The sequence below is a fragment of the Zingiber officinale genome, chromosome 4A (assembly GCF_018446385.1).
Source record: "Zingiber officinale cultivar Zhangliang chromosome 4A, Zo_v1.1, whole genome shotgun sequence".
Lineage (NCBI taxonomy): Eukaryota > Viridiplantae > Streptophyta > Magnoliopsida > Zingiberales > Zingiberaceae > Zingiber > Zingiber officinale.
In genome coordinates this window covers 108,578,557-108,604,589 of record NC_055992.1, presented here as the reverse complement: position 1 = coordinate 108,604,589, position 26,033 = coordinate 108,578,557, and the positions used below count along the sequence as shown (strand labels likewise).

The following is a 26,033-nucleotide window of genomic DNA, read 5'->3' as shown; positions in this document are numbered from 1 at the left end:
AACTTACCTGCCGAACATTGGTCCTCCAGACCTGTTTGGACTTTTGCCTGCTCAGTGTTTGATCGCCCGATCCACGAAGACTTTTCATGTAATACTACATTAACCAACAACAATAATAGTAATACATAATACAATGGTAAACCTAAACCTAGATTTACCGAGATCCGCTGGTCCGGTCGATCGCGCGCGGTCGACCAGAAACCATCCGATCAACCTTGGTTGGAGTTCACTCCTCCAAGACTTCCCGTTACCTAAGGTTACCACCCCCTAGGATTTTCTCCACTTGGCTTCACTCACCATGACTCGGTATTCGGCTACCCAGAGATCAAGTCCTCCTGACCTATCCACCTGGCTTCCACGATATACTGAGATTTCCCTTACCTAGCCTACAAATAGGATTCAGTATTCGCACTACAAGAAAACATGGGTTTAGAGACAAAAAAATTCGTTTCTGAAAGTCATTTTTCTGTCTCTAAATAATATTTAAAACGAAATATTCCGTCTCAAAATTCTGTTATTGAAAGCCCCGTAGCTAATTTTGAGACGAAACTATTCCATCTCTAATTTCATAAATGGATTGAAAAATCGTTTATATATTTGTTTTTAATTTAATCAAATGAAATTAATTTTGAATACAAATTCCGTCTCTAATTTTGTTTTAAATCCGTTATTAGTCTGTCACAAATTATATATTAAATATAATTTTAATCTGTTTATAATCATGTTTAGAAATTCGTATATAAATTTTGTCTCTCATTTTGTTTTAAATATGTTATTAATCTGTTTCAAATAGCATGTCAAAAATAATTTTAATTTGTTCATAAATCTGTTTACAAAATTCATATTTAAATTTATCAATAATTTTTTATATTATATTTTTATTTTTCTCATCTATATATTATTTTAGCAAAAACAATCACACATTTCAAATAAATTAAAAATATTTGAAGCAATTAATTTTTAATCCAAAAATATCACATCATCCAAATATTCATATTATCTAACTAAATCTAATCTTTATTTCGTTTATTAAGACGCTCACGGGGATCAGATCCTCCTGGATATAAATGATTGGTATATCCAACCTCTTGAATCATCTTACGAACCATCCCCTTGAGATTTTCTTCTCTTTGTCTACCTTCCTCCATAAGTTTTTCTTCCCTTTGTCTACCTTCCTTGATAAGTTTTTCTTCCCTTTGCCGATTTTATGTGATAATGAGTTTCAATTTGTTTTTGCTTTCAATAATTTCTTTCTCCATTCTCTTGCTAGTAGCACGCATGCCTTTAATTTCTTGTGATAGTTCTTTGTTTTTTTCATTGGAGTTTATTTCGTTGGAGCTTCCATTGTATATGATCTTCTAAAGTGTTGATTGCGTCCAAATCCATACACTCTTCCCTTATATTGGCCACCCACCACATCACACCATGATTGGAGATTGAATGAAGGATTAGTAGAGTCATCATCAACATTTTGTCGTTGTCTATATTGTTCCTGTCCATATTATAATAACTTTTATTAGTTTAAGAAATATAAAAACAAACAAATGAGATGTCAATATGATATTAATAAATGATTAACTATGTTAACTTACATTAACTCGGGCCGATTTGTTATCCATAAACTCTCCAGTACCTTGCTTCTTTTTATGCATTCGTTCAAAAACTTCAAATTGATCCACTTCTCGTCCTAATTTTTTTTTCTACAATCATATATAACATATGTCAATATATACCAAATCATATGAGATACATTTAATTTAAATCTAAATATTAAATTTAATAAATGAGATGTATAAATTATTGAAATAAACATATAAAAAAGAGACATATCATCCTCTCGCGGTATGCTGCAAAAAAAATTGAACCCCCGATATGTTTGGTAATAGACTCATCCTTCATTATCATTTTAGTTTTACATGCAATATCACATTTGATCTTGTGATCTCTCATTTGATCTTGTGATGATAGATGCACTACAACATACATATAATAATAAACTGTAAAAAGTAGTAAGATAGATGCTAGAAAAAGGTTGTGTAGACTACTATGCTTTATACATAACATAAAAAAATAACGATGTAAAAGAAAGAATTCATCAACTTTCCACTAATAGGGTTTTGAATGAATCATTAATTTGCAGTTGATGTACTTCTGTCAGATCATGTTCATTTAGGAGACCATTAAACATCAATAAAAATTGAATATTTCTAGCATGCGTTGTTGTCCATACAATATAGCATTAGACAGTGTGCAGTAATCACTAGCAGTAAAATTCAGTAAACACTAGTAGCAATAACACAAACAACAGTAAGACCAATAGCAGTACATCAATACTAATAGCAGTAACATCTATAGAACAACAGTACACCAATAGAAGTAATAAATGACAGTAAATGACAGCACACCAACGAAGATCAAAATCAACACAATAGAATAAAAGTACACCAACGAAGAACAAAAACAATGGTAAAATTCAGTAAACAATAGCAAACGTGATAAATTTCTACAAATATTTTTTATTTGCAGTAAACAACATTTCTGCAGAATTCAACAAAGGCAACAGCAGTGGACAACAAATTTCTACAGTGATCAGCACTATGCAGTACGGATTATACTATGCAAAATACTATAAGTAAACACTAGCAATAAATACTATGCAGCAAACACCAATACTAACACAAACTAATAGCAGTAACACCAATAGAACAACAGTACACTAATAGAAGCAATAAATGACAGTATACCAATGAAGATCAAAATCAACATAATAGAACAGTAGTACACCAATGAAAACCATTATCATCTTCTTGACGCCACATCCAATTACGATTTGTAGACATTTTCAACATTTTTAGAAAATATACAGATATTTTTCATAAATAAAATAAAAGAACTTTATAACATTCAATTCTAAAACTATAATCTTATTGTTATCTAATCATTTACTTTTATTAAAAGACTACTTGTATTAATTCAACACCTTCAATATGTTTACAATCAATAATAATATGTAAATTTAAAGGTTCCATATATATCTCCAAATATAAAATACTAAAAGAACAATAAACATTTGAATGTTGAATGATCCGGCGGTAAGAATGGGGGACCCATAGATGGAGTCCCGTCCGAGCGGAGCCAGAGATTACCCAGCCAAAGGTTTGGGTTTCCGACGCCAAAGTAGAAGAACCGGAGCCAAGTGGCCAAGCGGAGGTGTCCGCTCGGCCGAGGACAGAATGGCCGAGCGGAGGTGTCCGCTCGGCCGGAATCATGGCGAGGGAACAGTGGTTAGCCGAGCGGCCTATTCGCTCGGCTCGGGATATGATATGTCAGCAAAGGCATGATGATTAGACTGTACGCAAGATGTCACTATTAAAGGCCCCACCATCACGTCACGGAAAGGTTGATACAGTAGCAGTATGGTCTTATGGATGCCCTCCTGACAGGCCCACACCTAGGCATGGTCGAAAACAGGTGATCGCTTCGATTGGTGTGCCCAGGCTCCTTCGAGAGGTCTATATAAGGCCTCCATTTCTTCAACCGGAGGTACACAAGTCTCCATTTTCTAAGCCACTTTCTCATTCCTTCGCCTAACTTGAGCGTCGGAGGGCCGTCGCCGGGACACTCCCCCCCCCAGCTCGGTTTTGTTGCAGGTTCGCCGGAGCACTAGAGGATACAGCAGGGAGCGCCACATCCCCAGCGTCCATTGATACTGGTTCGGACAGGATCAATTTGGCGCCGTCTGTGGGAACGCACCTGCATCCGAGCAGAGGCAATGGACGAGGCTGGAAGACTACATACCGTGGCACTCTCACAAGAAGAGTTTGACGCTATAGTCGAGGCGAGGGCAGCCAAGGCAGTGGCGCAGCAAAAGGAGAAAGCACAGGCTGAGCGAGCGCAACAGCAAACAACCTCGGCTTCAGCAGGCCGCCTGGAATATGTTTCAACAGGAGGGTTCCTCAGGCACTCTTCCGTACTCCCCAGAAATCGCGCGCTCACGGGAGCAAGGATCTTCATCCGACGAGCCTCCTGTCGGGATCATAGGAAGGGCAAGCTCCCAGCGAACGCACCACCCGAGCGGTGTTCACCGACAGCCTCGAAGCCATACATCGGATCCGCTTAAAATACTATACACCACCGATCGAGCTATAATGGGACGATCGATCCCGACGATCACTGGGAAGTTCGACAAGACGCCACCTTGCATCAAGATTCGATGGCGTAAGTGCCGTGTATTTCTCACCACCTATCTAATCGCACATAGGTGGTTTCGAGGTCACGGACATTTATCACTAGTTTCCTGAGTTCCAAAGGCATTTCTTCATCACTATGAAAGCATGACGTTATCAAAGGACAAGCGCCACTGTTCACCATCAAACAAGAACCAAGAGAATCTCTCCGGGCGTATATACAACGATTTAATCAGGTAGCGATGGACATCCCCACAGCCACCTCGGAGACAATGGTAAACGCCTTCACGCAAGGCCTCGCGGAAGGGGACTTCTTCCGCACGTCATTCGCAAACCGCCCAGAGACTACGACCACATGCTACACCGGCGAATGAGTATATAAATGTGAAGAGGCGGAGGCTGCCCGACGGAAGGAAACTCATGCCGAACGTCCGGCCCATGCCGAACGGAAGCAGCCCACTGCCCATCACCACCAAGAGGACCAAGAGTTGAGGCATCCCGCACATCATGCGAAGTCCCGGTGGTCCAAGAGGTAGCGGCCGAGCGGCCAAAGAAAAGAAAAAGGTATGGACCCCAATGTTTTGCTCTTTCCATAATATCGACTCCCACAACACCCGCGATCGCCGGGCTCGCCGATCACCCATCCCAGACGACGGGTGGCCTCGCCGATCGCTTTCACCCGACCGCCGATGCATCAAGAGTCCGGTCGGCGAACATATAGAAGATCTCCCGAACAGTGTTTCCCTCCAAGGCATGAAGATCGCTCTCGAAGGTCCAATGAGCGACCTAGGCAGTCCGCTCGGGAGGAGGCGAACAGAAACAACACCTCCCGGGGAGAAATCAATATTATTGCGGGTGGGCCGACCGGAGGAGATTCACACAGGGCGAGAAAGGCAAGCGCCCGGCAGCTCAGAATCCATGAGGTGGGTTGCAGCCAAGAAAAGGCGAGCGGACCCGAGATCAGTTTCGGGCCCAAGGATCTTGAGGGAGTTGAAGTGCTGCATGATGATGCCCTCATCATCAAAGCAGTGATAGCCAACTACACCATCCACCGTATCTTCATTGACACTGGCAGCTCGGTCAACATCATCTTCAGAAAGACCTTTGATCAACTACAAATCGATCAAGCCGAGCTGCTGCCCATGACAACCCCCCTCTACGGGTTTACGGGCAATGAGGTTCTTCCGGTCGGACAGGTAAGACTGGCTATCTCCTTAGGGGAAGAACCGCTCCGGAGAACGAGGACAACAAACTTTGTGGTGGTCGACTCCCCTTCATCCTACAACGTGATACTGGGGCGACCGGCGTTAAGCGAATTCCGAGCTGTTGTGTCGACGTTCTATCAGAAGATCAAATTCCCGGTCGAGGACAAAATCGGTGAAGTACGAGGAGATCAGTTAGCCGCTCGGAAATGCTATGTGGAAATGGTCCGAGCCGAATCCAGCGCCGCGCGAAAGGCTCCACGGATCGAGGTACACGCCATAACCGAGAAACCTCCTGCTTTAATTTATGATGAAAAGGAGGAGGTTCAGATCCATCCGAGCATATCGGAGGCTACAACCTTTATTGCCGCCGACCTGGAGGACGAACTGAAAGAAGAAGTGGTCAAATGCCTCCAGATGAATCATGACGTCTTCGCTTGGTCGACGCATGAGCTGCCCGTGTCTCCCCTAGCATAGCCCAACATAAGTTTCACGTCCGCCGGACGCCGGCAAGTAAAACAAAGGAGAAGAGATTTCAGCGCCGAGCAGAATATTATCACACGGGAGGATAAGCTCTTAGACGAAGCCATCATTCGGGGTGGGATCGGCAAATGTGGTGCTCGCTCCAAGCCGCAACACAACAAGGATGGTGGATCGAGGATCAGCACATCGGCCAAGGTTCTACCCTCCTGCTTAATCCGATTCTCCTTCATGCGGCTCTCTCGGTCCTTCATCTACGCTAATAAATCGTAATCGAATGTTACCGACCTCATGAATGGCGTCACGTATTGCTATACGGTGATGCCGTTCGGACTGAAGAATGCCGGAGCAACATATCAAAGATTGATGAATAGGGTCTTCCGCGAGCAAATCGGACACAACCTGGAGGTCTATGTAGATGACATCCTCATCAAATCCTTCCGAGCGGCCACTTTATGCAAAGATATGGAAGAAACCTTCCGTACACTCAGAAAATATGGGGTCAAGCTAAATCCTCATAAGTGTTTGTTCGGCGCCAAAGGAGGACGTTTCTTGGGCTATATTGTGACCGAACGGGGTATTGAAGCTAATCCTAGCAAGGTGAAGGCTCTTCAGGACATGCCACCGCCCAGAAACATGAGGGAAGTACAGAGGCTGACCGGTCGGATTACAGCGCTATCACGCTTCATCTCCAAGACTGCCGACCGGAGCCTTCCGTTCTTCAAAATCCTCCGCAAAGCTACAAAGTTCCAATGGAATGAAGACCGCGATCGGGCCTGAAGAACTGAAGACGTACTTAAATTCCCTACCTGTGCTGGCCAAGCCAGCTGTCGGCGAACCGTTGCACATTTATTTATCCTCAACCGAGCAGGCTGTGGGATCAGCGTTAGTCCGGTCGGGAGGTGAGGAGCAACCTGTATATTTCCTTAGTCATATCTTGAAAGATGTTGAAACCCGCTACACCGGACTCGAGAAGTTGGCCTTTGCTCTGATCCTGGCCGCTCGGAGACTTCGTCCTTATTTCCTGGCGCACACGATTATCGTCAAGACCAATAGCCCGTTGGGACGAGTGCTTTTAAATCCAGAAGCTTCCGGACGGCTCATCAAATGGACAACCGAGCTAAGCGAATTTGATATCCAATATCAACCCCGTTCGGCTATCAAAGCACAAGCCTTAGCCGATTTCGTGATAGAGGTGCAGGACCCGAAACCCGAAGCTGTGTGGAAAGTGTTCGTGGATGGATCGCCCACTAGACACGGGAGCGGAATTGGCATAGTTTTGCTGTCCCCACAAGGAGAGCGGATGCAGCTCTCCGTCCGGCTAGATTACCGAGCGACCAACAATGAAGCAGAATATGAAGCCCTTATTGCTGGATTGCATGCCGCTCGGCACGTTGGAGCCGTCCGGGTCATCCTCTATTCAGATTCCCAGTTGGCTGCTCAGCAAATCTCAGGGATTTTCGAGATAAATAGTACAAGGCTCAAGCTCTACGTGGAGGCTATTGAAAAACTTAAGCTCAACTTTAGGGAGGTGATTATTCAGAAGATCCCCTGGGCGGAGAATCAAGCGGGCAAGTGCGTTATCCCGGTCGGCTCTCGAAGCCGATCGAGCAAGTATCTTTAGTAGCACATGTCGATCGGAGGAGGGCATCACATACCCGAGCGATGGAGGACAATTATTGTGGAGTTTTTGCGCTCGGGAGCTTCCCCCTCCGACCGGGAAGAAGCTCATTTACTAAAGAGAAGGGCTAGTCGGTTCACCCTCGTAGGAGATCAACTCTACAAGAAGGTCTTCTCCCGTCCGCTCCTAAAATGCGTCACTGCGAAGATGCCGAGTACATCCTTCGAGAAGTGCACCAAGGTTCGTGCGGTGGACATCCAGCGGACAATCGTTAACCAGGAAAATTTTGCTAGCCGGGTATTTTGGCCAACACTTCAAAAGGATGCTGCCCGGACCGTTGTAAATTGTCTATCCCGTCGAAGTATCACAGATGTCCCACCGACCGCAGATGAGATGAAAGATCAATCAGTGGCCCGCCTGCTCACCAATGGGGATGGACATCGGGACCCTTCCCCATGGCTACCGGGCAGTGGAAGTTCTTATTGGTGGCGGTCTTCTCAAAATGGGTAGAAGCTGAGCCACTTGCAAAAATATCCGAAGATGGTTAAAAGTTCATATGGCAAAATATCATCTGCCGCTTTGGCATCCCGAGATGACTCGTCTCCGACAACGGACGCCAATTCACCGGAATCGGGAAGTGGTGCGAAAGTTATGGCATCGAGCAAGACTTCACATCGATGGCATACCCCAGAGTAACGGTCAGCCGAGGTAACCAACCGAGAGATTCTCGAATTTTACGGGCTCGGCTCGACCATGAAGGAGGCAATTGGGCAGACGAGCTCCCTATGGGCTCTGCGACAAAGGAGGGAACGGGCGCACTCCATTTCACTTGGTATATGGAGGCGGCAATCATCCCGATTGAAGTTGGGGTGGAGTCCGTCGGTACAAAATTATGATGAAGATAACGCCGAACGAGGAGCATGGAGCTAGACTTGGTCAAGAGGAAAGAGCTAAAGCGTCCGTCCGGTGATGGCGTCAACGATGAAATGTAACTACAACCGGCGCGTGATCCCCAGAGCCTTTCAAGTAGGCGACCTAGTCCGGAAGAAAGTCAAGTCGGCCTGAGATGTCAAGTTGGAAGCTCCTCGGGACCCTTCAAGTGGTCGAGAAGCTCCATTCGGGCGCTTATTACCTCAAGGATGCGGAAGGTCGGATACTGGATCGGCCATGGAGTGCAAATCACCTTTAGCTATATAGAGCTGGGTGATAGGTGCGCTTTTGCTCTATTTTGTGTAAATTCAAAATAGCTGTACTCCTTTTATCGCAGGAAACAAATTATTCCCAAGGCATTCTGTGTTCATAGCCGAACGGTTGGTTATCCGAAGGCCCCGTGCCGTTCGGCCGGTGGTAAATTATCCGAGCCAAAGGCTCGAGTATCGAAGGCCCCGAGCCGTTCGGCCGGAGGTAAATTATTCGAGTAAAATGCTCAAGGACGAAGGCCCAAGCCGTTCGGCCGGGCGTGCGATATACTTGCATTGGCATAAAAAACCGAAGGCCCCGTACCGTTCGGACGGAGGTATATTAGCCGAGCCAAAGTCTCGAGGATCGAAGGCCCCGAGCCGTTCGGCCGGAGGTAAATTATTCGAGCAAAATGCTTAAGTCCGAAGGCCCCGTGCCGCTCGGCCGGAGGTAAATTATCGGAGCCAAACACTCGACGACGAAGGCCCCGAGCTGCTCAGCCGGAGGTATATTGTACGAGCCAAAGGCTCAATTCCAAAGACCCTGTGCCGTTCGGCCAGGAAAACGTTGTCCAAATTAGGCTTAAAAGCCCGACGAGCTCCGTCGTTAAAGATCGAGAGCCGCGCCGACCGGCTATAAATATCCGCGCCGACGAGCTCCGTCGTTAAATATCGAGAGCCGCACCGACCGGCTATAAATATCCGCGCCAACGAGCTCCGTCGTTAAAGATCGAGAGTCGCGCCGACCGGCTATAAATATCCGCGCCGACGAGCTCCGTCGTTAAAGATCGAGAGTCGCGCCGACCGGCTATAAATATCCGCGCCGACGAGCTCCGTCGTTAAAGATCGAGAGCCGCGCCGACCAGCTATAAATATCCGCGCCGACGAGCTCCGTCGTTAAAGATCGAGAGCCGTGCCGACCGGCTATAAATATCCGCGCCGACAAGCTCCAACGTTAAAAATCGAGAGACGAGCCGGCATCTATAAATCCCCGAGCGGAAGACCGACGAGCTCCGTCGTTAAAGATCGAGAGCCGCGCCGACCGGCTATAAATATCCGCGCCGACGAGCTCCGTCGTTAAAGATCGAGAGCCGCGCCGACCGGCTATAAATATCCGCGCCGACGAGCCCCGTCGTTAAAGATTGAGAGCCGCTCCGACCGCTATAAATATCCGCGCCGCCGAGCCCGACGTTAAAAATCGAGACGAGCCGGCGTCTAAAACCCTCGAAGCGGAAGACCGACGAGCTCCGTCGTTAAAGATCGAGAGCCGCTACCGACCGGCTATAAATATCCGCGCCGACGAGCCCGTCGTTAAAGATCGAGAGCTACCGACCGGCTATAAATATCCGCTACCGACGAGCTCCGTCAAAGATTGAGAGCCGCGCCGACCGGCTATAATATCCACGCCGCCGAGCTCCGACGTTAAAAATCGAGAGCGAGCCGGCCTATAAATCCGAGCGGAAGACCGACGAGCTCCGTCGTTAAAGATCGAGAGCCGCGCCGACCGGCTATAAATATCCGCGCCGACGAGCTCCGTCGTTAAAGATCGAGAGCCGCGCCGACCGGCTATAAATATCCGCGCCGACGAGCTTCGTCGTTAAAGATCGAGAGCCACACCGACCAGTTATAAATATTCGCGCCGACGAGCTCCGTCGTTAAAGATCGAGAGCCGCGCCGACCGGCTATAAATATCCGCGCCGACGAGCTCCGTCGTTAAAGATCAAGAAACGAGCCGGCGTCTATAAAAACCGAGCGGAAAACCGACGAGCACCATCGTTAAAAATCGAGAGTCGGTCCGGCGACTATAAATACCCCGGGCGGACGAACGAATATCAGAGAATAAGAAACCGCGGAAACCACAAGTATTAAAACATTTAGGCCCGCTCGGGCGTTGGTCCTTCGATACTTGGCGTTTGTCGACTTCACACTGACTAGATACGTGCAGAGCGAGTAGGCCATCCCGCTCGGACTTTGTTTTATGGGTTAAGCTGATCGGCCGCGTGACGGAGAACACTTAGAGCATGATTAACTCTAAGCATAAACGTTAAGCAAACAGAAGAATATTATGGATAAGGATCAGGAAGACGCAAGCAAAGACATAATTGCATTAAAGGGAAAGCATGCCGGACGGCAAGTACAAAAAGTTGCGCTGGGCGTAAGAAATGCAAAAACAAGATAGAGACGAGGAACACTCTTCACTCGGGGTCTTCGAAGTTGAAGAAACCGTCCGGAATGTCGTCTATCATGGCCGCCAGATCGGAAGCGGGAATGTGCATTCCCGCAGGAAGGTGGCCACCCTTCTTCAAGTAGGCCATAGTGACCTTAACGGCCTCGGCAAAGGTTGAAGAGACGCTGCCGCCAAATTTCGTGCCGAACCTCTCCGAGCGGAGGTAATCTTGACGTGCAGCAGCCAGACGACTCGGCTCCCCTTCCTTGTACTTTCTGAGCGCCGCCCGGGAGGCAATTAGTGAATCTTGAAGAACTTTCTGGTCCACCTCCGCTTTAGTGCGTTCAGATGAGCGCCCATCCCGTTCGGTAGTTAGTTGGGCTTCCAGCTCCTTAGATCGCTGATCTAGGGCTCGGACTTCAACTTTCATCTTGTCCAGATCAGCGATCGCCCGCTTCTTCCGGCTACTGGCGCGCTTCACGTCTTCGTTGCGTTTCTTCACCAAGCCTTCAAGTCGAGCCACCTCTGTAGCCAGGTCGGCGGCCTTCTTCTGCTCGGCTTCTCCCGCTCTACCGATGGACCCCGAGACTTGGAGCTTTTCCATAAGATCCTCCACTCCCACCGATGGCTAGTGGCGATTTGCTCGCCCAATCTCGTAAGGGAAATAATAAAATCAGAAACCAAACAGTAGCATGGCACGTGAAGAAAATGAACCTACCGAGTGGCTGCTGCATGTGGTTATCGCCGAGCTGCTTGGGCGTCATGAGGGCCACCCGAATCTGGGCGTCCTCGAAAAGTTTGGCGAGCGGACCCGTTAAGGTTATTTCATAAACGGGGCTTGATGGCCGATCGGCAGACAATAAATATTCCTCCTACGGGAATCGAAGGGTAGTCTTGATGGTCGGGTGGCCGGCCGGCACTTCCTCAGCCGCAGTCGCCTGGCCCGAGGACTCCCCTATGGTTGAAGTTTCGCCCAACCGTCGTAAGCAACGACGAGTCCGTGGAGGAGAGCCAGAGGGCTGTGTGGTGGGCGAGGCCACGGGGTGTTGGTGCGGGAAGCATCCGACGATCGAACCTAAGTTTTGATAATGGCAAAGGATTCAAAGTTAAGGTGCTTTGTTTTCTGACAGCGTTTGCTGAGTGTTTCAGGAAAGCCCTAACTGCGGTTAGGCAAGGTAAAACCCTAGGGGGTGGTAACCCTAGGTCATAGGGGGTGGTAACCCTATGCGGAAAGCCTTGGCAGGTCGATGGCGGGCAAAGTCCTAGGGGTGGTAACCCTAGGTGGAAAGTCCCGTGTCGCGAACTGTGAAAGTCCGAATCGGGCGGATGTTCAACAGAAGTCCGGAGCATCGAAAGTCCGAGCAAAAGTCCAATGATCCGGAGGATCGATCGGCAATGTAAATCTCCGAGTGGAGTAGGTGAGGACGCGTGCCCCGTAGAGGAACAGAGGCGTCGGGTCGACCTAGGGTTTCCGCAGAACCGTCGACTTGACATCCCGAGATCCGCCATAATTTCATATTCATACTATTATTTTGTGTTAACTTTGTGTTGCAGGTATTTTGGATTAACATACTTGCAGGTACCAAAACACAAAGAAGAACTCGGATGAACAGGAGGCGCCCCCATGGAGCTTGAGGCGCCTCGTAGCCAGAAAAGGCCAACAGAAGATCGTTGAGGCGCTGAATGGAGTTCAAGGCGCTGACCGGAGGTCAAGGCGCCTTGGATAGGCTGAAGGCGCCTTGAACCAGATAGAGTTCGACCAGGTCCGTGCTGATCCACGCGGGTGACTCGGCTCGTTCAAGGCTCCTTGATGAACAGTTAAGGCGCCTTGAACACCCTTTATAAGAGGTCTCGAGCAGTAGCACCAGAACAACAACTTCCAAGCTTCCATTCTGCTGTGTTCTGCTCAAGTGCTGCTTCCGAAGTGCTGTTGCAACATTCCGACGACCCGAAGCTCAGATTCCCTTTCTACTACTGTTGTCGGTATAATTCTAATTGCAGTTACATTTTTGTAATTAATCTGTAATATTCATAAGAAATTATAGTTGTTGCCTACGGAAAGCGATCAAGGATCGCGGGCCTTCGAGTAGGAGTCGACCTAGGCTCCGAACGAAGTAAACCACTGTGTTCTTATGTTTGTTTCCTTTATTCCGCTGCTTTAATTACTCTACGAACGTTTTACGATTCCGATAATCGAACGAAATAGCCGCGAGCGCTATTCACCCCCCCTCTAGCGCGTCTCGATCCAACAATTGGTATCAGAGCGGGGTCGTTTTGAATTGGTGCAACCACCTTTCAAAACAAATTTTTTCGCAGTTTTTTTTCGTTTTCGGAGTCGAATTAGAATTTAGCCTTATAGCTATATTCTAATTTTTGTTTCCCTCGAATCGACTTTTGCTCGAAGTAGGTGCAACACCACTCGAGTTCGTTTTTATTATTCTTTATTCCAGCACTACTAATCCAAGACTTAGTCTTGGAACATATTCTGTTATCTTCTGTTGTTGCATATTATAAATGGCCCAACAAGAGGGCTTCAGCACTGTACGTCCCCCGCTATTCTCCGGAGAAGATTTTGGCTACTGGAAGGGAAGAATGGAAACGTATCTAAAGATACAATTCGAAACGTGGATGATCATAAAGACGGGACTTCAGCTACCATCCGATGACGACGGCAAACCGACTCCCTGCGAGAAGTGGGATGCCTCTCTAATCAAAAAGGTGGAAGCCGACGCCAAAGCTACCTGCACCCTCCAGTGCGGCCTTACCAAGGAAGAGCTCAACAGGGTCGGCCCGTTCTCCTCTGCAAATGAGCTCTGGGAAAAGCTCATCGAACTCCATGAAGGCACTGACGACACCAAGGTAAGCAAAAGAGATCTTTTGCTTAATAAATTATATAATCTAAAAATGCAGGAAGGCGAAACAGCGAGCTCTCTTCACGCGAGAATACAAGATATCCTTAACTCTCTTCACGGAATTGGCCAAAAGATAGAAAATCGGGACGTGATAAGGTATGTCCTAAACTCGTTTCCAAGGAATACATTGTGGGCATCAATGGTAGATGCCTACAAAGTTTCCAAGGATTTATCTTCTTTAAAACTAGATGAACTTTTTAATGAATTTGAACTTCATGAGCAGACTAATATACAGCCTACCGAGAAAGGTATTGCGTTGGTTGCAGGTACAACCCGGGAACCAAGACCACGACGGAGAATCGAACCAGATCGGGTGAACCAGATTCTGACGATGAAGAAGGTGACATTACAACCGAGATGGTAAACCTCGTGAAGAAGCTCTACAAGACGAAAGGATTCGACAAAAGAGATCTAAAGAAGGCAAAAAATCAAAAGAAGGCCCACAAAATACAAAGATGAAGTTTGGTTACGGGTGTAACCAAAAGGGCACATCAAGACCAACTGCCCTAACTCAAGGAGGTCAAAAGCAAAGAAGGAAAAAGGTCTTTAAGGCAACATGGGACGAATCTTCATCGGAGGACGACGACGAGCTCGAACAAACGAGTCTACTTGCATTAATGGCCCGGACCAAGTCGTCGAATACGGATGCGAGAGCGAGTCCGAGGCCGAGTCCGAGCAAAGCCACGGATCCGTATCCGCTTCAGAGGACCCAACTCCTGTAAGTATCTCCCGGTTGAATACTTTAGTTAGCTATTTATTGCGCAAATTAGCTAAGTCAAACCTGAAAGTTAAGTCACTTCTAAAGGAAGTAAGTGTCCTTAAAGAAGTGGCTAACACCAAACCTTTACCTGACCAGAGTCAGACTGAATTACCAACTCAAGTTCAAAAACTTGAGAAAGAAAATTCAAGTCTAACAAATCAGGTTAAAAATTTAGAAAATACCTTAGAACGATTTACTTTGGGCTCCAAGAATTTGGACTTGATTCTTGGGACACAAAGAGCCGTCTACAACAGAACTGGGCTGGGATACAAAAGTAAATATAGATCTTATTTATCATTAATAAACAAACAAAGTGTTAAATCAGTCCAAGCATGGGTCTCCAAGTCTAACTTGGTCAATCAAGTTGGACTTGGCCAATACTGGGTTCCGAAGGATCAAATATATTACCTCGATAGACCATATCGAGGCCATGATCCAGGGGAAGCAAGAAGAAAAACAATCCTAAAAATTTAAAAATTCAAAATTCGAAATTAAAATTAAATTCAAATTAAAATTAAAATTAAATTCAAAATTAAAATTAAAATTAAATTCAAAATTAAAATTCAAATTCAAATTCAAATTAAGATTAAAATTAAATTCAAAATTAAAATTAAATTCAAAATTAAAATTAAAATTCAAATTAAATTCAAATTAAATTCAAAATTCGAAATTAAAATTAAATTCAAATTAAAATTAAATTCAAAATTTGAAATTAAAACTCAATATGGAGGATCCAGACTCGCTGGCACCCCCAACTAAATTACCCGGCAGGGTAGCTGAACCTAATCTATCCGAAATGGGTAAAACAAGAGTAGATCACCCGGCAGGGTAATTAAGGTTAGATTAAAACGGACTAAGGTTAACTTGAACCACAGTACTGGTGAAGTTTTTGGATGATAGTACGTTAGGGAAGCTTAGGCATCGCATGTCTAGGAAGATATGGCTTCGACCTGGTGTATTTGGCCAAGTGGAACTGACCGAAGCTACCCTTAAATGGATCCTAACTAGTTAGATCAAGGTTTAGTACTAAGCTCAATGGGTAGGACTATTTGGAAAACCTCGAAGGCATGGTTACTTTAATGAGTTCCTTGTGACTCACCATAGCCCAGAAGTTTATCCAAAGAATGCTTACTTATTGAACCCAAAGCTAAACCTGAATCTAACACAAAGTTAACCCAAACCTTAAAATTGAATTATAATTCATCTCACAACTATTATAGGATTCCCTGATTGAAAATCTAGGTCGGGTGAGATGATTAAGAAATTTAAAATTAAAATTCAAAATTATTTTAAACTTAAAATTCAAAATTATTTTAAACTTAAATTTCAAAATTATTTTAAACTTAAATTTCAAAATTATTTTAAAAACTTAAATTTCAAAATTATTTTAAAAAACTTAAATTTCAAAATTATTTTAAACTTAAATTTCAAAATTATTTTAAACTTAAATTTCAAAATTATTTTAAAAAACTTAAATTTCAAAATTATTTTAAACTTAAATTTCAAAATTATTTTAAAAACCTTAAATTTCAAAATTATTTTAAAAACTTAAATTTCAAAATTATTTTAAACTTAAATTTCAAAATTATTTTAAAAACCTTAAATTTCAAAATTATTTTAAAAAACTTAAATTTTAAAATTATTTTAAAAACTTAAATTTCAAAATTATTTTAAAAAACTTAAATTTTAAAATTATTTTAAAAACTTAAATTTCAAAATTATTTTAAACTTAAATTTCAAAATTATTTTAAACTTAAAATTATTTTAAAAACTTAAATTTCAAAATTATTTTTTCAAAATTATTTTAAAAAATTATTTTAAAAACTTAAAATTATTTTAAACTTAAATTTTGAAATTATTTTGAAAAACTTAAATTTCAAAATTATTTTAAAACTAAATCTCGAAATTATTTTAAAAAACTTAAATTTCAAAATTATTTTTTTCAAAATTATTTTAAAAATTATTTCAAAAACTTAAAATTCAAAATTATTTTAAACTTAAATTTCAAAACTTAAATTTCAAAATTATTTTAAAAACTTAAATTTCAAAATTATTTTAAAACTAAATCTCGAAATTAAACTAAATTTCAAAATTATTCAAAACTCTTTCAAAAATTTACCTCTAACAAGTTTACTTCAATTTAACTATCATGAAATCCATTAAAACAATTCAACCACTTACTATGTAGGAATTGGATCAATGGATGCTGGATAGTGGCTGCTCCAGACACATGACTGGAGATAAATTGAAGTTTACTAAACTAACGTACAAGAACTTAGGATCAGTTGCATTCGGTAACGAAGGTCAACTTAAGATAACCGGAAGAGGTAATATTGAACTCAACTCCGATTTTATTATTCGAAAAGTCCTGTTAGTTGAAAATTTCAAGTTTAATTTATTAAGTATAAGTCAATTGTGTGATAGCAGATACTTAGTAACTTTTGACAAAACCAGGTGTTTAGTTAAAAACATTGAAAATCCTGAAATCTTACTTAAGGGACTTAGGATAAATAATATGTATTCAATTAATCTACCGACATCCTCAAAAAAGTGTTTTCTAACACAAGAAGAGGAAACTGATTTGTGGCACAGAAGATTGTGTCACACTCACACTAGACTCATTTCAAAAATGAGTCATAATGGTTTGGTTAAAGGTTTACCAAAACTAAAATTTATTGAAAATTCTATCTGTAATACGTGTCAACAGGGAAAACAAACTAAGTCAACACACAAATCAACAAATCTTGAAAGAACCAGCTCCTTACTTGAGCTCCTTCACCTTGACCTATTTGATTCACATAGAGCTAAGTCACTAAGCAAAAATCAGTATTGCTTAGTAATAATCGATGACTACTCTAGATTTTCATGGGTAAAATTCCTAAAAACTAAAGATGAAACCTATAAAATATTTAGTAACTTTTGTAAATTAATAGAAAATGAAAAAGATACTAAAATTAAAAGAATAAGAAGTGATCACGGAGGGGAATTTGAAAATCATAAATTTACCCAATTTTGTAAAATAAATGGATATCAACATGAATTTTCATGTCCTAGAACCCCCCAACAAAATGGTCTGGTGGAACGTAAAAATAGAACTCTACAAGAAGCCGCAAGAACCATGTTAAATGAATATAATTTTGAGCAGAAGCAATAAATACTGCAAATCATATTCAAAATCAAATCTTGATCAACAAATTTCACAAGAAAACCCCTTATGAACTATATTATCATAAAATTCCTAACTTAAATTATTTAAAAGTATTTGGATGTAAAGTTCACATTTTAAATACTAAAGATTATTTAAGAAAATTCACACCCAAATCTAACAAAGGAATATTTTTAGGATACTCTCAAACAATGAGCCTATAGAGTCTACAATCAAAACACCCTAAAAGTTGAAGAAACAACTAATTTAATATTTGATGAAGAATATAATCTACCAAATATAAATGAGAATGTTGAAGTTGACCCAAGAAATATAGAAGATGATGAAATTCAACCAAATCTTAATATACCAGAGGAACCAGCCCCTGACCCACTTACAGGACCAACTAGGGTCAGCACCTCTCACCCATCCGATCAAATTTTGGGTGATCCAAATCTAGGAGTAAGAACTAGATCCTCCTATAGAATCCACAGTCAGATTGCCCTAATTTCTAAAATCGAACCAAAAACAATAGAAGAAGCACTACCTGACCCGGACTGGATCATAGCTATGCAGGAAGAGTTAGCCCAATTTGAGAGAAATCAAGTCTGGGAACTTGTATCTAAACCCTCAAATAAGTCAATAATCGATACAAAATGGGTATTTAGAAACAAGCTAGATGATCAAGGCGAAATAATTAGAAATAAGGCTAGGCTTGTAGCTAAAGGATTCAGCCAAGTTGAAGGTTTGGACTATGATGAAACCTATGCCCCAGTAGCTAGACTCGAATCCATTAGAATGTTGTTAGCCTATGCAGCAAACAAAGGATTTAAACTATACCAAATGGATGTCAAGTCAACATTCTTAAATGGATTTATTAAGGAGGAAGTATATGTAAGCCAACCTCCAGGATTTGAGGACTTAGGATATCCTAATCATGTATTTAGGTTAAAAAAGGCCTTGTACGGACTTAAACAAGCCCCTAGGGCATGGTATGAACGATTGTCAAATCACTTAATATCCAAAGGTTTCAACCAAGGTCAAATAGATCCAACTCTATTTGTAAAAACTGTAGACAAAGACATCTTCATAGCTCAAATCTATGTTGATGATATAATTTTTGGATCAAATAACTCTAAATTTTTAAAAGAATTTACAAAATTAATGGAAAATGAATTCGAAATGAGTATGGTTGGTGAACTTAATTTTTTCTTAGGCTTACAAATAAAACAAACTAAAGATGGAATATATATTTATCAAACTAAATATGCAAAGGAATTAATTAAAAAATTCTGCATGAAAAATTCAAAAATAATAAATACACCAATGGCAACCAACATTAACATAGACTCTGACCCTGAAGGAAAACCAGTAGATCAAAAGTACTATAGAAGTGCCATAGGAAGCCTGCTTTACCTAACTGCAAGCCGACCCGACATATTATTTGCAGTTGGTATGTGCGCAAGATACCAATCTAGTGCAAAAGAGTCACATTTAACCTATGTTAAAAGAATACTTAGGTACATTAAAGGTACTCTAAATATAGGACTCTGGTACCCTAGAACTTGCACCTTTGACCTCCTTGGCTATTCTGACTCAGATTACGCCGGATGCAAGTTAGATAGAAAAAGCACAAGTGGTAGTTGTCAATTTCTAGGACAATGCCTAGTAAGTTGGTCAAGTAGAAAGCAACATTGTGTTGCTCTATCTACCACTGAAGCTGAATATATAGCCTTAGGTGAATGCACATCTCAATTGCTTTGGATGATGCACACTCTTAAAGACTATCAACTGAACTATCATAACACAAAAATCTCAATTGATAATATAAGTTCCATAAATTTAACAAAAAACTCAATTCATCACTCAAGAACTAAACATATAGAAGTGAAGCACCATTTTGTAAGGGATCATGTAGCTAAGGGTGATATTATACTCAACTATGTTGAGTCAAAATCAAATCTAGCTGACATCTTCACAAAACCCTTACCTGAACTTGAGTTCAGCTCACTTAGAAGACAAATAGGAATGTGTTGGGTAGAATAGACAATGTTTTTTGCTTTTAAAATTTCTAGGAAAATACTTATTTCAAAATCCCAATTTCTTAGAATTTTCAAAAAATTCGGATTACGCCTAGGTTTTCCCCTAGATATCATGTACCCCTAGATTAAAGCCAGAGCATCTCACAATCACCTAGGTATACCTTGCTTGTGTCTTGAAAAACTTAGAAGGCGTGAGATGCATAGGGTATTGCCTGGACTCAAGAATGCTTATATCTGTGCATCAATATGAGTCTGGGCGTTAAATATGCAATAAACATTAATCAAGTTAAGTTCTCCAGCTCTAGTCAAGTCTACCTGGATCAAATTAACTCAACTTGACTAACCATGTGAAAGCTACTGCCCTCTAGGCAATCAGCAAGTAGCTAAAGGTTAGACAATTGGGAAAAGTGTGTTTCAATTTTTTTAAGCATGATTGTACTTTAAGGTTCTAATCAAATTACTTTACCTGATTATTTCAAGGCTCTGATACTAAATCAAATTAAACTCAGTAATTTAATTTGACTCATGCTTGGACTAGAAAACAAACTACTACTACTCCCTTTAATATCAAAGTTTTTTAATATCAAAGTTTCTTCAAAATGCATATTCAAAACTTAATTACAGTTTTTTTAAAACTTGCCCATGTAAGTAAGTATTCAAATATTTTCAAAACTAGTCAACCTTTCATAACGTTTTAAAGTTTTCAAGTGACCTCATATCTTACAACTTCTAAGCAAATTCCTTTATTGAAAATTCAAATACTCATATTTTCAAACTCAGTTAATTTTAAAGACTATTTTAACTAGACTCAGTTAGATTGTACTCTAAACTTAGCTATTTGGCAAAATATTTTCTCAATACAAATCATTTCGAAGCTAAATATATAGCTAAGTATTTTCAAATTTGGCAATCTAAGAAGAAAATTCATTGTTATCCCTCTTTGAAAATATTCCTTCAGAAAAAATACAAATCTACTTTTCAAACTGGTTTATTTTTGATATATGGCAAAGGGGGAGAGTAGGTAAATTAACGTTAAAAGAAAATTCAAAATATTTAATAAAAGGAGGGCTTTTATTAAGGGGGAGTCTAATATTACCAAGTTAAAAGTTTCCAGCTTAACTGTTATTGCATTTGAAGTTTATTTACTTAAGCTTGGTTAACTTTATGCATATGTTATTTTTTTTCTCTTAACTTTGAATTACGTATTGCCATAATCAAAAAGGGGGAGATTGTTGGTGCGGGAAGCATCCGACGATCGAACCTAAGTTTTGATAATGGCAAAGGATTCAAAGTTAAGGTGCTTTGTTTTCTGACAGCGTTTGCTGAGTGTTTCAGGAAAGCCCTAACTGCGGTTAGGCAAGGTAAAACCCTAGGGGGTGGTAACCCTAGGTCATAGGGGGTGGTAACCCTATGCGGAAAGCCTTGGCAGGTCGATGGCTTCAGGCAAAAGTCCTAGGGGGTGGTAACCCTAGGTGGAAAGTCCCGTGTCGCGAACTGTGTGAAAGTCCGAATCGGCCGGAAGCGGATGTTCACAGAAAGTCCGGAGCATCGAGTCCGAGCAAAAGTCCAATGATCCGGAGGATCGTCGGCAACAGTAAATCTCCGAGTGGAGTAGGTGAGGACGCTTCCCCGTAGAGGAACAGAGGGTCGGAAATCTGAACTCAGACCCGGACAGTCCGGAGACCGCCATAATTTCATATTCATACTATTATTTTGTGTTAACTTTGTGTTGCAGGTATTTTTGGATTAACATACTTGCAGGTACCAAAAACACAAAGAAGAACTCGGATGAACAGTGTCCAGGCGCCCATGGAGCTTGAGGCGCCTCGGGTGCAAAAGCGCAGCAGACTGGAGGCGCCTGAATGGAGTTCAAGGCGCTGACCGAGGTCAAGGCGCCTGATAGGTCAAGGCGCCAACCGATAGAGTTCGACCAGTCCGTGCCGATCCACGCGGTGATTCGACTGCTCAAGGCGCCTGATGAGCAGCTAAGGCGCCTTGAACACCCTTTATAAGAGGTCTCGAGCAGTAGCACCAGAACAACAACTTCCAAGCTTCCATTCTGCTGTGTTCTGCTCAAGTGCTGCTTCCGAAGTGCTGTTGCAACATTCCGACGACCCGAAGCTCAGATTCCCTTTCTACTACTGTTGTCGGTATAATTCTAATTGCAGTTACATTTTTGTAATTAATCTGTAATATTCATACGAAATTATAGTTGTTGCCCACGGAAAGCGATCAAGGATCGCGGGCCTTCGAGTAGGAGTCGACCTAGGCTCCGAACGAAGTAAACCACTGTGTTCTTGTGTTTGTTTCCTTTATTCCGCTGCTTTAATTACTCTACGAACGTTTTACGATTCCGATAATCGAACGAAATAGCCGCGAGCGCTATTCACCCCCCCCCCCTCTAGCGCGTCTCGATCCAACACGGGGGTCCTGATCTGCGAAGGCGTGCGATCTGGAGAAGCGATCTCGATCGGCGCCTGCGGTTCGCCCTCTGGGGTCGGCGGAAGGCTGGACTCTCTTCGACGTTTCCGCCGAACTTCCAGTGGCGAATCCCCAGCCTGGGGGACTCCCAGCTCGGCTGGAGCAGAGGAAACAGGATCCGCCTCAACCTCCGTGGAAGCGGGTTGGGTGACTTGCTTGGCCCCCCCTCTCCCCATCCGCCAGGGGATAAGACCATGTAGTTCTTTTCGTAGCACCTCACTTTCCACCTTCAATTTGATGATCGAGCCTTGGAGCCACATGACTTCAATGAATGGAAGAAATTAAAATCGCTTAGACAATAAAGGCGAAGGGAGTAAAGAGTCCTTACCCATGCGGTAGGGGATTGGCCCGAACGGGAGATAATCCAAAATGTACAACACCCCTTGAGAAGCAATCGTCGATTTTGTATCACTGACCGGACAAGCAATTTGCCGCATGAAGGTAGCCGGATTGCTTTGCCGAGCTCACTGGGTCGGCACTGGTCCGCCATTTAGTCCTGAATCGGCCGCTCGAAGTCGATATAGAAGAAAACTCCTCCAAAGGCTTGTTGGAGGCTCATGTTCTCAAAAATTTGAAGCCTATTCTACTGGAAAATAAAAGTACCCAACTCGGATTGTTTGGGGTAGAAGAAGTAGTGGAATATTTTGGGGTCAAGTGGGATACTGTGCAGCCTAAAGAGAACCTCAGCAGTCTAAAGGAATTCGGCACAAGTTGGCCGAGCGAGATGCGGAAATAATTACAAACTTCCAAAATAAATGGATGAGTAGGAAATCTGAGGCCGCCCTGGAATTGGTCCAGAAAAAAATAAATAGTACCGATCGGCAGGTTATTGGGCCGGTCGGTCGGGCCGGCTACAACTATTTCATGGTCGTGCGGGATCCCGTAGGTCCTAACAACGCGCCGGGCGTGCTCCTCATCTAACCTACTCTCCATACTCATATACCACGGACCGTGAACCTCGGTAGCGGGTGCAGAAGTAAGGGAAGGAAGCCCAGCAATACTCAGAAACAAGGGGACGAGAGAAGAGAAGAGGCTTACTGAGGGAAGATCAAAGGAAAGAAGCCCAGGAACTCGAAAACCACCGGAAAGCAAGCACGGGGAGTCGCCGGAGTAAGCTAGCAGCAGGCAGCTTCGGCAGAGGACACGCGATGAAACAGAGAGTGCGACGTAAAGGCCAGAACGAGGGCTTTATACAAACGAGACCGCTCAGCCTCGTCCGTCGGATGAAGGGCACAAGAGACGAGGTCATCATCTAACCGTTCATTTCAAAACAAATGGCGTCCCATCGTACGGAGCGTCACCGCCACTAGAGACAAGCCACGTGGCGCTCTGTCACCAAGCGCAATTAATGCGCCCATACCGCGCATGCTTCGGCTTAATGAAAAAGACTTGCGCGATTTTCAAGAGGATTTAGACAAGCAAACATCCACGTTGGGCGCCAAGGCATACAAAGCGAAGAGCCAAGCGGATAAATTTGGCATGAGGGCCGAACGGCTCAAGGGATATCAGCAGCAGCGATAAGGCGACGACCGCCCACTCGGACACACAGTCCAGTCAGTCGGACTCACTAGGCAAGTGATCCGGCGGTAAGAATGGGGGACCCACAGATGGAGTCCCGTCCGAGCGGAGCCAGAGATTACCCAGCCAAAGGTTTGGGTTTCCGACGCCAAAGCAGAAGAACCGGAGCCAAGTGGCCGAGCGGAGGTGTCCGCTCGGCCGAGGACAGAATGGCCGAGCGGAGGTGTCCGCTCGGCTGGAATCGTGGCGAGGGAACAGTGGTTAGCCGAGCGGCCTATTCGCTCGGCTCGGGATATGATATGTCAGCAAAGGCATGATGATTAGACTGTACGCAAGATGGCACTATTAAAGGCCCCACCATCACGTCACGGAAAGGTTGATACAATAGCAGTATGGTCTTATGGATGCCCTCCTGACAGGCTCACACCTAGGCATGGTCGAAAGCAGGTGATCGCTTCGATTGGTGTGTCCAGGCTCCTTCGAGAGGTCTATATAAGGTCTCCATTTCTTCAACCGGAGGTACACAAGTCTCCATTTTCTAAGCCACTTTCTCATTCCTTCGCCTAACTTGAGCGTCGGAGGGTCGTCGCCGGGACACCCCCCCAGCTCGGTTTTGTTGCAGGTTCGCCGGAGCACTCGAGGATACAGCAGGGAGCGCCACATCCCCAGCGTCCATTGATACTGGTTCGGACAGGATCATTGAATATTAGAACTTGATATGCATTGCTAGAATAATATTCACAATGAATAATTTTATTAATAAAATAGTAAATATCAAAAAACATTAAATTAACAACTCAGGATGCAATATGAGTGTTCTACCCATTTATCCATTATCAATAATCTTGAGTTACAGGTTGAGTTATTGGAGAAAGAACTTTAGAAACAAACTGGAGTGATTGAATTAGATCTACCAACTATCACATTAGCTAAAGTTGAATAAGAGAAACGAGCCAAGGTAGCAAAGAGACATTGAGAAATACTAAATGGACCATTTCTAAGAGTGTCGAGTGGCTTCGAGAGGAACTCAGGAATCTTTCTACACATACGTCATCTACATTTCAAACTACTAAGAAGATAGTCACGCAAGCAATTAAAGAAAATGCCAAGTTACAATCACAAAAAGGCAACATGGGAAGAATTTTGGAGAAATCTAATAAAGATATAGTGTTATTACAGGGGAAATACCAAGTGAAACTCAAGCAGCTAGTAGGTCAAATAGGTATCAGGTCAAGAGATGTAGAAAGGTTGAGCTTGGAACTAAAATATAGAGAGCAAAGAATTAGACAACCATAAGTTATCTAAGGAAGCATTGCAAAAAGACTTCATAAGAGAAGTGTAGTAACTCAATCTGAAGTGTCAACCTTCCAAGCAGAGAAATCTTTTTGGCTTGGAACAGAATGGAGAAAAGGAAATATTGCTAGTTGAGATAGAGCTACTAAGAAATAAGTTCATAGAAAGTGAGCTATCTTTGCAAAGACAGAAATCTGGAAATTGATTTTCTTAAGAAAGATATAGAAGCTTTAAAAGAGGAAATTTGTAAATCATTGGTGAACATAAATCATTGTAGGCATACAAAAGGTGGAGATGTTATTCTGGATTCTATGAAAGTAACATGATTTCTTCTCTTTGCAAAGGTAACAGGAACAGGAACATAAGTCATCTGCCTCTTTTCCCTAAACAACAGCAATCTCACAAATTTCTGTGATTTAGTCTCTCGGGCATCAACGTGGTTTCCACGCGCACGCGCCTGCGGCAGTGGTCGTCGACAAAATCAAGGGCGTGCGGCGTGGCAACTCACACTGCAAGAAGAAGAAGAAGAAGAAATTAGGGGTTACCTTTTGAGAGAGCAGCAGCAGAGTCGGCGAGATACGAGCAGCAGGGTTGGTCAGATACACGACGCCGTCGAGATACAAGAAGAAGAGTCGGGGAGAAAGTCGGTGAGAAGGTGAGAAAGTCGGCGAGAAAGCAGTCGGCAGAAAGCTGAGTCGGCGAGGAAGATGTAGCGAGGGAGACGAACGAAAGTATTAAATAAGATGTAGCATAGGGTTTATTAAAAATAAAATAAAATAAAATAAAATAAAAAATTTAATACACTTCTTTTATAATTGAATATAAATTAAAAACCAAATTTATTTCCGTTTAAAATTATATAAACAGATTTATTGACAAATAAAATTTCCTATCAAATTCTATTTTAAATCTGTATTTATTTTTGTTTATAAATATTTATTTTATAAATTCATTTTTGGTTCGTTTTAAATTTCGTCTCAAATAGTTTTTTGTATATTATATTTTATTTAAATATAATTGATTAGTAATTCCGTATTAAATTTGTTT

The 26,033-nt window shown here is 42.8% G+C and overlaps 1 long non-coding RNA gene across 1 annotated transcript; it reads right to left on the bottom strand.

Moving 5' to 3' along the window:
- Positions 1–972: 972 nt before the first annotated feature.
- On the bottom strand, positions 973–25,707 carry LOC121970526. Its single transcript, XR_006108946.1, has 3 exons — positions 25,532–25,707; positions 1,593–1,700; positions 973–1,492 (listed from the first exon to the last, which is right to left on the bottom strand). It is a non-coding gene; the product is annotated as an uncharacterized LOC121970526 (long non-coding RNA).
- Positions 25,708–26,033: the final 326 nt, after the last annotated feature.